This window comes from Budorcas taxicolor, chromosome 8 (genome assembly GCF_023091745.1).
Source record: "Budorcas taxicolor isolate Tak-1 chromosome 8, Takin1.1, whole genome shotgun sequence".
NCBI lineage: Eukaryota > Metazoa > Chordata > Mammalia > Artiodactyla > Bovidae > Budorcas > Budorcas taxicolor.
The window spans coordinates 15950904-15961878 of NC_068917.1; the positions used below are offsets into that span (position 1 = coordinate 15950904).

Here is a 10975-nt window from a genome sequence, read left to right on the forward strand (position 1 = left end):
GCCATTCTTCCAAATCATCCCACCCTCTCCCTCTCCCTCTGAGTCCAAAAGTCCATTATACACAGCTGTGTCTTTTTTGCTGTCTTGCATACAGGGTCGTCATTGCCATCTTTCTAAATTCCATATATATGTGTTAGTATACTGTATTGGTGTTTTTCTTTCTGGCTTACTTCACTCTGTATAATAGGCTCTAGTTTCATCCATCTCATCAGAACTGATTCAAATGTATTCTTTTTAACGGCTGAGTAATACTCCATTGTGTATATGTACCACTGCTTTCTTATCCATTCATCTGCTGATGGACATCTAGGTTGTTTCCATGTCCTGGCTATTATAAACAGTGCTGCGATGAACATTGGGGTACATGTGTCTCTTTCAATTCTGGTTTCCTCGGTGTGTATGCCCAGCATCGGGATTGCTGGGTCATAAGGTAGTTCTATTTGCAATTTTTTAAGGAATCTCCACACTGTTCTCCATAGTGGCTGTACTAGTTTGCATTCCCACCAACAGTGTAGGAGGGTTCCCTTTTCTCCACACCCTCTCCAGCATTTATTGCTTGCAGATTTTTGGATCGCAGCCATTCTGACTGGTGTGAAGTGGTACCTCATTGTGGTTTTGATTTGCATTTCTCTAATAATGAGTGATGTTAAGTATCTTTTCATGTGTTTGTTAGCCATCCGTATGTCTTCTTTGGAGAAATGTCTATTTAGTTCTTTGGCCCATCTTTTGATTGGGTCGTTTATTTTTCTGGAATTGAGCTGCATAAGTTGCTTGTATATTTTTGAGATTAGTTCTTTGTCAGTTGCTTCATTTGCTATTATTTTCTCCCATTCAGAAGGCTGTCTTTTCACCTTGCTTATATTTTCCTTTGTTGTGCAGAAGCTTTTAATTTTAATTAGATCCCATTTGTTTATTTTTGCTTTTATTTCCAGTATTCTGGGAGGTGGATCATAGAGGATCCTGCTGTGATTTATGTCGGAGAGTGTTTTGCCTATATTCTCCTCTAGGAGTTTTATAGTTTCTGGTCTTACATTTAGATCTTTAATCCATTTTGAGTTTATTTTTGTGTGCGGTGTTAGAAAGTGATCTAGTTTCATTCTTTTACAAGTGGTTGACCAGTTTTCCCAGCACCACTTGTTAAAGAGATTTTCTTTACTCCATTGTATATTCTTGCCTCCTTTGTCAAAGATAAGGTGTCCATAGGTGTGTGGATTTATCTCTGAGCTTTCTATTTTGTTCCATTGATCTATATTTCTGTCTTTGTGCCAGTACCATACTGTCTTGATGACTGTGGCTTTGTAGTAGAGCCTGAAGTCAAGCAAGTTGATTCCTCCAGTTCCATTCTTCTTTCTCAAGATTGCTTTGGCTATTCGAGTTTTTTTGTATTTCCATATAAATCATGAAATGATTTGTTGTAGTTCTGTGAAAAATATGGCTAGTAGCTTGATAGGGATTGCATTGAATTTGTAAATTGTTTTGGGTAGTATACTCATTTTCACTATATTGATTCTTCCGATCCATGAACATGGTATATTTCTCCATTTATTAGTGTCCTCTTTGATTTCTTTCATCAGTGTTTTATAGTTTTCTATATATAGGTCTTTAGTTTCTTTAGGTAGATATATCCCTAAGTATTTTATTCTTTTCGTTGCAATGGTGAATGGAATTGCTTCCTTAATTTCTTGTTTTATGTTTTACATTAATATGCATCATCTACGGAGAAGGCAATGGCACCCCACTCCTATACTATTGCCTGGAAAATCCCTCGGACAGAGGAGCTGGTAGACTGAAGAGTCCATGGGGTCCCTGAAGAGTTGGACACAACTGAGCGACTTCACTTTCACTTTTCACTTTCATGCATTGGAGAAGGAAATGGCAACCCACTCCAGTGTTCTTGCCTGGAGAATCCCAGGGACGGGGGAGCCTGGTGGGCTGCCATCTATGGGGTCACACAGAGTCGGACATGACTGAAGCGACTTAGCAGCAGCAGCAGCAGCATCTATGGCCCCATTCCTGCCAGTTGGGGCTGGACGTTCACACTCCCCATGCTGTCTCCATGGACACCACAAATGGGACTGGGCTTATGAGCAACTGACCAACTCTATGTTTTGACTCTCTCCTTAGCCTTCTCTGACCAGTTTAATAGGGAAGGTTGAGATTGTGATACCCCGAGAAAACCTGGGAATTGTGGAAGCCTTTGCTGACATAGATGGGTTGAAACCACAGATTTTCTTTAGTGTTTGGTTAAAATCCAGCAGTAACTGTCTAAAACTTTTCTGTCCTAAAACTGCATAGCCTTTTACCTGATCCTTTTGCTAGAAAGAGGAATATTTGTTATGGTTTTTTAGATTCTGCCATTTGTTGGTTCCAGGTTACTATCTTTTTTTAGCCATATGTCTGAGATACATGAAGGCAAAAAGAAGGCCTGGAGAATTCACCACTTTGTTGTTCCTTGGGTTCCAAGGTCTTTAGCCAGTCTGCCTTCTTCTCTTCATGTTTTAGAATCCACTTATGAATATCCTATATATTAGGCATGGGTTTTTAGTGGAAGAATAGGAAAAAGTATATGTCCTTGGAAGGAGAAGTCTATTTTATATTTTAATTGTACGACTGAAGCAACTTAGCAGCAGCAGCCGCAGCAGCAGCAGCAGCAGCAGTAGTATCATACAATTAAAAGTGTTTTTCAATATCTAATATAACAAAATGCATTCAATAATTGTATGTTTCTCCAAAATAGTGCTTTATGTGTAACATTTTAAAACAGTTAAATCAGTACTCAATCTCTTAGCAATTTTTAATGTTGAGTAAATCTCTGATTCAATGAAATGTTTTCATAAATCATGTGTGCTTATTCTCTAGTATGTCATTGTAAGAATAATAAGTTATATACAACTAAATACTGAATTAAACTAAGTAAACTGTTTCATGTCATGATGTTTGAAATTTATTTTTCAAAATCATTTGATTTATCCATAAGTCTCAAAAATCTTAAATTATAATGTTCTAATCAGTAGTGTACATATACCCGTTTAATATTATGGTTGTTCTTACTTTGGTGGTGGTTTAGTCACTCAGTCGTGTCCGACTCTTTGTGACCCCATGAACTGTAGCCTGCCAGGCTCCTCCGTTCATGAGATTTCCCAGAGAAGAATACTAGAGTGGGTTGCCATTTCCTGCTCCAGGGGATCTTTCTGACCCAGGAATTGAACCTGGGTCTCTTGCATTGCAAGCAGTCTCCTACATTATAGGCAGATTCTTTACCAACTGAGCCATAACTTAATGATAAATTGAAACATTTCTGGACTATATCCATTACCTGTTAATAAGCTAGTACTCTATCACTTTTTCTGAGAGTCTTAAACTTACTAAACATACTTTGCATAATTAACAGGTAGCATTTATTTTAATTTTGGCTTAATTCCAAGTACACATTTTCAATCATTTTTAAGTCCATCAGAAGGTCGTTTACAGTTCAAAATATTTTGTAAAAATAACTACTAGTCTTGAAATCCAATTGTATAAGAAATTCAGTTTCTTTTACACATCTCCTAAAATAATATTTAGGCTCATTAGAAATATTTCAAAGTTTTCTGTGTCTTGCTAGCTTGACCTCTATTCCAAGCTGCAGTTGGTGTTTATTGGTAATTCTGACTAGAATGCTTAATCATAAAATCAGACCGAGGAAGCCTCTAGGGATCTATGGTAATCAGAAAATTTCTTTAGAGTTTAAGTCTCTGCTATGCATACTGATATTATGAGGGAAAATACTACCATAATGAAACAGAGAGTGGGAAACCAGGCATTCTCAGAAAAAATAAGGAAAACTTGTTAAAATATTACAATTGCAGTTATATATTTTATTAATTATGTGAAAAGAGAATGGGGCTTAGGGAGAAATATATGGAGAAAAAGGAGGAAGAGGTGATGCTGTGAACTGAAATATTTAATGCCATTTATATCACTTACATTTCCACACAATGGGTGGGAACTGTTTAGGTCATTAAATTAAGGTGCTCCTTTGTTTTGCCAACTTCTATTGTGCAGATAGCATGATTGTAAGTTAAAATAATTCTGTTTTTAGGAGTTTATTCATTTTTCTTCTTGTGACCTCTCTAGTAAGAGAAAACGCTAAATATAGACTTTTAGCTTAATGAAAGTCTCAGCAACTTAGTTTCCCTGGAAATTAAAATTTGTCATGGTATGCTTTCTACAGAATTCAAAGTTAAAATTGTATAACGGACTTTTGGACTCAGAGGGAGAGGGAGAGGGTGGGATGATTTGGGAGAATGGCATTCTAACATGTATACTATCATGTAAGAATTGAATCGCCAGTCTATGTCTGACGCAGGATACAGCATGCTTGGGGCTGGTGCATGGGGATGACCCACAGAGATGTTATGGGGAGGGAGGTGGGAGGGGGGTTCATGTTTGGGAACGCATGTAAGAATTAAAGATTTTAAAATTAAAAAAATAAAAAACTAAAAAATAAAATAAAATAAAATTGTATAGAAGTGTAGCAAAATACAAAATTTTCAAAAAAACCTTAAAAAAAATAAGCATTAAGAAAAGAAGCCACTCAATTTAAGAAAAAAGAAAAAAAGAGAAAAAATATCTGACAGGCATCTCACCAAAGAAGATATATAGATGACAGATATATATATATGAAAATATATTAAGCATTTTTGGTTATTAGCAAATATAAAATTAAAATGAGTTACCAATACACAAGTTCAGTTCCACTGGGTGACTTGGAGCATTCAGAGTAACCATCTGGGCTTTCCTGCATACTCAACTCATCAGTTCAGTTCAGTTCAGTCACTCAGTTGTGTCCAACTCTTTGCGACCCCATGAATCACAGCACACCAGGCCTCCCTGTCCATCACCATCTCCCGGAGTTCACTCAGACTTACGTCCATCGAGTCTGTGATGCCATCCAGCCATCTCATCCTCGGTTGTCCCCTTCTCCTTCTGCTGCCAATCCCTCCCAGCATCAGAGTCTTTTCCAATGAGTCAACTCTTCGCATGAGGTGGCCAAAGTACTGGAGCTTCAGCTTCAGCATCATTCCTTCCAAAGAAATCCCAGGGATGGACTAAAATTTAAAAATACATGTACGGCAATGTCAGTTTTTGGTGAGCATGTCATAGCGCACTAGGAATGCTCCTGCAGTGCTGGTGGGAATACAAATTACTATAGCTTCTTTGGAAGACAGTGTGGCAGTTACTTATAAAGCTAAATGTACACTTAAAATACAATCAAGCAGTCATGTTCCTAATTAGTAATATATGCCCAACTGATTTAAAGTTATGTCCACACAAAAATATATACATGAATGTTTATAACAGCTTTATTCAAAATCACTCAAAGAAAAAAGAAACAAAATATCTTTCAATAAGTGAATTATAAATATATTGTGGTCAATAATATATTAGAATTTTTAAAAATAGTGAATTATGACCCAGAGGGATGGTACAGGGAGGGAGGTGGGAGGGGGATTCAGGATGGGGAACACGTGTATACCCGTGGCAGATTAACGCTGATGTATGGCAAAACCTATACAATATTGTAAAGTAATTAACCTCTAATTAAAATAAATATATTTATATTAAAAATAAAAATAAATAAAACAAATAAAGTAGTGAATTATGAAACTATATAAATGAATTGTAATTGCATAATGCTAAGTATAACAAATCAGTGTGAATAGGCTTGATTCCAGTGTATGACATCCTGGAAAGATACAACTATAGAGACAGTAAAAGTAGCAGTGGTTGACAAAGGGAAAGTCAAAGGTTGAATAGGTGAAGCAGGTGGCAGTTTTTCGGGTGATGAAAACTACTCTCTATGATATAATTTCAGATACAGGACTCTATTAGTTTGCCTAAACCTATTGAACTTTGAACACAAGGAGTAAACCTTATTGCATGAAACTGTTATAAAAATAATTTAGAAGATTATGGGAATCACAGAATGTAGTACATAAGGCAGAACAATCTAACTGTATTACAAATATGTGAAATTGTACCTATTTGATATACAGTTAAAAATATGGTAAAGGTATTGATCTTAAAATCTGGAAATGAATTGAGTCTGAAGAACAAGAAAGTGAAAATAAACTATAATTAGTGAAAAAAATTTAACGTAACAAATAGCAACACTGACCCTCTATACATGCATACTAGCACTGAGCTATTATGTAAATAGTGTGGCAAAGATGGGCACAATAAAGGACATAAATAGCAGAGACCTAGGAGACACTGAAGAGATAAAAAAGAGTTGGAAAGAATATATGGAAGAACTGTATAAAAAATATCCAAATGAACTGGATGACTACGATGCTATGGTCAGCCACCCAGAGCCAGACGTTCTGGAGAACGAATCAAATGGGACTCACGTAACACTGCAGTTAATAAAATTAGTGGATGCAAAGGAATTCCAGTAGCACTATTCACAGCCCTAAAGCATGATGTCATCAAGATGTTGTATTCAACATGTCAGCAAATCCGGAAGACCCAGAAGTGGCCACAGGACTAGTAAAGGTCAACCTTCATCCCAATCCCCAAGAAGGGTAGTACTAAAGAATGTGCTTATCATTGGAAAATTGCACTCATCTCCCATGCTAGTAAGGTCATGCTTAAAATCTTGCATACTAGGCTTCAGCAGTATGCAAGAACTTCCAAATGCACAAGCTGGATTTAGAGAAGGAAGAGGAACCAGAGATCAAATTGCCAACATTCACTGGATCATAGAGAAAGCTAGGGAATTCCAGAAAAAAAATCTACTACCGCTGTTTCATCAACTATGCCAAAGCCTTTGACTGTGTGGATCATATAAACTGTGGAAAGCTCTAAAAGAGATGGCAACATCAGACCATCTTACCTATCTCCTGATAAACTTGTATGGGGGTCAAGAAGCAAAAATTAGAATGCTGTGTGGAACAACTAACTGGCTAAAGATTGAGAGAGGAATATGAAAGCACTGTCTGCTGTCTCCCTGTTTGTTTAATCTATATGCTGAGCACATCATAAGAAATGCCAGCTGGATGAGTTACATGCTAGAATCAAGATAGGTGGGAGAAACATCAACAACTTCAGATATGTGGGCGATACTACTCTAATGGCAGAAAATGAAGAGGAACTAAACAGCCTCTTAATGAGGGTGAAGGAAGAAAGTGAAAGAGCCAGCTTAAACTAAATATTTAAAAAACAAAACAAAACTAAGATCATGGCATATGGTCCCATTCAGTTCAGTTCAGTCATTCAGGCTGAATGGGGTCACTCTTTGTGACCCCATGAACTGCAGCATGCCAGGCTTCCCTTTCCATCACCAACTCCTAGCACTTATTTAAACTCATGTATATTGAACCAGTGATGCCATTCAACCATCTCATCCTCTGCTGTCCCCTTCTCCTCCTGCATTCAATCTTTCCCAGCATCAGGGTCTTTTCCAATGAGTCAGTTCTTCACATCAGGTGGCCAAAGTATTGGAACTCCAGCTTCAGCATCAATTCTTCCAATGAATATTCAGGATTGATTTCCTTTAGGATCGACTGGTTTGATATCCTTGCCATCCAAGGGACTGTCTCAAGAGTCTTCTCCAACACCCCAGTTCAAAAGCATCAATTCTGCAGCGCTCAGCTTTCTTTATAGTCTAACTCTCACATCCATACATGACCACTACCTTTGTTGGCAAAGTAATGTCTCTGCTTTTTAATATGCTGTCTAGGTTGGTCATAGCTTTTCTTCCAAGGAGCAAATGTCTTTTAATTTCATGGCTGCAGTCACCATCTTCAGTGATTTTGGAGCCCCCAAAACTAAAGTCTGTCAATGTTTCCAGTGTTTCCCCATCTATTTGCCATGAAGTGATGGGACCAGATACCATGATCTTCATTTTCTGAATGTGGAGTTTTAAGCCAGCTTTTTCAGTCTCTTCTTTCACTTTCATCAAGAGGCTCTTTCATTCTTCTTCACTTTCTGCCATAAGGATGGTCTCATCTGCATATCTGAGGTTATTGGTATTTCTCCCCACAATCTTGATTCCAGCTTGTGCTTCATCCAGCCTGGCATTTCACATGATGTACTCTGCAAGTAAGTTAAATAAGCAGGGTGACAATATAGAGCCTTGATGTACTTACCCAGTGTGAAACCAGTCTGTTGTTCCATGTCCAGGTCTAATTGCTGCTTCTTGACCTTCATACAGATTGCTCAGGATGCAGGTAAGGTATTCTGGTATTCCCAACTCTTTAAGAATTTTCCACAGTTTGTTGTCATACACACAGTCACAGGCTTTGGCATAGACAATAAAGCAGAAATAGGTGTTCTTCTGGAACTCTCTTACTTTTTCTATGATCCAACGGATGTTGGAAATTAGATCTCTGGCACTTAGGCCTTTTCTAAACCCAGCTTGAACATCTGGAAGTTCATGGTTCACATACTGTTGAAGCCTGGCTTGGAGGATTCTGAGCATTACTTTGCTAGTGTGTAAGATGAGTGCAAAATTGTGCGGTAGTTCGAACATTCTTCAGGATTGCTTTTCTTTGGAATTGGAATGAAAAGTGACATTTTCCAGTCCTGTGGTCACTGATGAGTTTTCCAAATTTGCTGGCATGTTGAGTGTAGCACTTTCACAGCATCATCTTTTAGGATTTGAAATAGCTCAGCTGGAATTCCATCACCTCCACTAGCTTGTTTGTTCTGATGGTTCCTAAGGCCCACTTGACTTCACATTCCAGGATGTCTGGCTCTAGGTGGGTGATCACACCATCATTGTTATCTGGATCATGAAGATCTTTTTTGTATAGTTCTTCTGTGTATTGTTGCCACCTCTTCTTAATATCTTGTGCTTCTGTCAGGTCCCTACCATTCCTGTCCTTTTTCATGCCCATCTTTGCATGAAATGTTCACTTAGTGTCTCTAATTTTCTTGAAGAGATCTCTAGTCTTTCCCATTCTATTGTTGTCCTCTATTTCTTTGCATTGATCACTGAGGAAGGCTTTCTTATCTCTCCTTGCTATTTTCTGGAACTCTGAATTCAGATGGATATATCTTTCCTTTTCTCCTTTGCCTTTAGCTTTTGTTCTTTTCTCAGCTATTTGTATGGCTTCCTCAGACAACCATTTTGCCTTTTTGCATTTCTTTTCTTGGGAATGGTCTTGATCACTGCCTCCTGTACAATGTTATGAACCTCCGTCCATAGATCTTCAGACACTCTGTCAGATCTAATCCATGGAATCTATTTGTTCCTTCCACTGTCTAAATCACTGCAGATGGTGATTGCAGCCATGAAATTAAAAGATGCTTACTTCTTGGAAGGAAAGTTATGACCAACCTAGACAGCATATTAAAAAGCACAGACATTACTTTGCCAACAAAGGTCCATCTAATCAAGGCTATGGTTTTTCCAGTGGTCATGTATGGCTATGAGAGTTGGACTGTGAAGAAAGCTGAGTGCCAAAGAACTGATGCTTTTGAACTGTGGTGTTGGAGAAGACTCTTGAGAGTCCCTTGGACTGCAAAGAGATCCAACCAGTCCATCCTAAAGGAGATCAGCCCTGGCTGTTCATTGGAAGGACTGATGTTGAAGCTGAAACTCCAATACTTTGGCCACCTGATGTGAAGAGCTGACTCATATGGAAAGGCCCTAATGTTTGGAAAAATTGAAGGCAGGAGGAAGGGGACAAAAGAGGATGAGATGGTTGGATGGCGTCACAGACTCAATAGACATGAGTTTCAGTAAATTCCGGGAGTTGGTGATGGACGGGGAGACCTGGCATGCTGCAGTTCATGAGAGTGCAAAGAGTCAGACATGACTGAGCAACGGAACTAAACTGAAATGTATAATCATAAGGGATTTGATTTAGGTCATACCTTAAAGGTCTAGTGGTTTTCCCTACTTTCTTCAATTTAAATCTGAATATCCTCATGAGTTCATTGCAAATAGAGAGGGAAAAGGTGGAAATAGTGACAGATTCGGGCTTTTCTTGGGCTCTAAAATCATTTCACATGGTGACTGAAGCCATGAAATCAGAAGATGTTTGCTTCTTGGATGGAAAGCCACGACAAAACTAGACAGTGTTGAAAATCAGAGACATTACTCTGCCAACAAAGGTCTGTGTAGTCAAGGCTGTGGTCTTCCCAGTGTCATGTTCCATTGTAAGAGCTGGATGGTAAAGGAGGTAGAACACGCAAGAATTGATGCCTTTGAAATATGGAGTTGGATGACTCCTGAGAGTCCCTTGGATAGCAAGAAGATCAAACCAGTCAATCCTAAAGGAAATCAACGCTAAATACTTGCTGGAAGTACTGATGCTGAAGCTGAAGTTCCAGTATTTTGGACATCTGATGTGAAGAGCTTACTCATTGGAAAAGTCCCTGATGCTGGGAAAGACTGAGGGCAGAAGAGAAGAGGACATCAGAGGATGAGGTGGCTGGATGGCATCACTAACGCAATGGACATGAATCTTGGCAAACTCCATAGATGATAAGGGAAACAGACGCCTGGCGTGTAAAAATCCATGAGGTTGCAAATAGTCAGGCATGACTGATTTTTCAACAACAACGAAGTACCATTTTTCTAACTTTCGAAGTGAAATTTTTGGAGATAAACAAAGGAAGCTAAAATGATCCATGTTGCAATGGATTAGAATCAGAGATCTCATAGAAAGTGTTTAGATTAAGATACAATACTGATGGTTATATTTATATATGGACCCAATTTACTATACATACATATATTTCGTTGTTCTGTTAGCTGAAATGACCTAACAAATGACAGTTCAGTTGCTTTGAACATACCTAGCATCTAGATTTTGGTTTCTGATAGCATTTTCCAGTCAAATGCTTTGGAATTCCTAGGATACATGGCTGATTCTAGGACTAAGGCAAGAAATATACGAGATAAACCAGCAGAATCATCTAGTCCAGAAAGTAAGGATGTGCTCAAAACAAAGCAAAAACACAGACAGGGGCATATGCCAAT

The 10975-nt window shown here is 38.3% G+C and overlaps 1 pseudogene; it reads right to left on the bottom strand.

The window, feature by feature from the left end:
• Positions 1–8260: 8260 nt before the first annotated feature.
• LOC128052029 (uncharacterized) lies at positions 8261–8945 on the bottom strand (annotated as a pseudogene).
• Between the last annotated feature and the right edge of the window lie 2030 nt (positions 8946–10975).